The sequence below is a fragment of the Varanus komodoensis genome, unplaced genomic scaffold (assembly GCF_004798865.1).
Source record: "Varanus komodoensis strain SLA01 unplaced genomic scaffold, ASM479886v1 scaffold151, whole genome shotgun sequence".
Classification (NCBI taxonomy): Eukaryota; Metazoa; Chordata; class Lepidosauria; order Squamata; family Varanidae; genus Varanus; species Varanus komodoensis.
Genome location: NW_025335443.1, coordinates 107446 through 108840, shown reverse-complemented (window position 1 = coordinate 108840; position 1395 = coordinate 107446).

Sequence of the window (1395 nt, the reverse complement as noted above, 5' to 3'; positions counted from 1 at the left end):
GCCTGCCCGGTAATGCAGCATGCATTACCGGGCAGGCAGAGGTGAACTCTGCTGCCAAGCTTCAATACCATTACAGGGCATTTATAGGTACACAGGTACAGGGCAATTGATGACAGAATGCAGAGATTACAATGAGATTCTGAGGCCATCACATACAGAACAGATAAAGAAATGTCAGTCAATCACACAGTAACAATGAGATTACAATATTTCTAATTGCCTGTATTGACACTTTAGTTCAGTAGCTTGAACCCATCTCCAGGTCTGCCTAGATATGTAAATTCAAGCCACTGAAACTGTGCATGAGCTCAAGACTCTTATCTAGACTCTAGACATTCTGAATTGGCCAGGACACATGGAGCCTCTGGGCTATCAAAAGATAATTCCTTGTAAACTGAATTCCAACAATGACTATTGAATCATTGGTATACAATGTAAATTTGGACTACATGGCCTGTCTACTGCAGCCCACAGCTAAAGGTGAGAGAAAGGAGCAGGGGAGGGATGCCATTTTAAACAGTGACAGCTTGGTTTTGAGAAGGAGCACAGGATTTGATCCCACCAGGCAAAGGCACACAGAAGTAATGCTTTTCAGACGGGATTTATCCACATTTTCCCAACACCCTCCACCCCGGAGGAAAAAGGGTCATGACGTCTCTGCTCAGTGTAATGTCCCATGGTTTTACAGATGAGATTAGAGAACAGTTGGTATCATAGAACAAATTTTATTGCCTTCACAAGGACCAGCACAATCTCACAAGGGTGGGATTGAGTGCCGGCCCCTCCTAGAGAGGTAGCAGAATTTTTATACCCGGTTACACAAAAAAAGGAAAATCGTTTCTTGGCAGCATAAAGCAAGCTAGCATGATTTACAGAAGCGAGACGATTTGCAGCTCTGATACAAAAAAATGGCGCGGCCTTGCAGTTTGTCTATGTTTTGATAACAGCGGAGACGCTCTGCAGCTGGTCTATCTTCTGATAGACAGCAGAGCAACCTTGCAGCTGGTCTATCCTTTTAAGTTTTTACCCCTTTGATTAAACTTGTCTATTTGATAAAGTAACACTCTGTATATGCATGAAGTAACTGATAACCCTTCTATTAGGCTATTTTAAATACATAAAGCCTTCTATTATGCTTACTCAATACATAGTTGAAAACATTTTGTTATTTTGTTCTCAAGCCAGTTGGGTCAAGTCCAACATTCACTACTGGTTTCAAGGAAAATCAAATCTTTGATTTAGAAGTAGGGAAAGGTGAATAGCCATCCAACCCTAATTGCGCCCTGGCATGGAGCGTCAAAAGCTTGGTTGCCTCGACACGTTTTTGGATGAACCGAGTGAGCCAGCAGATTAGGAGGGGGCCGGCAATTAGGCAGAGCAATAAGCCCAACACGG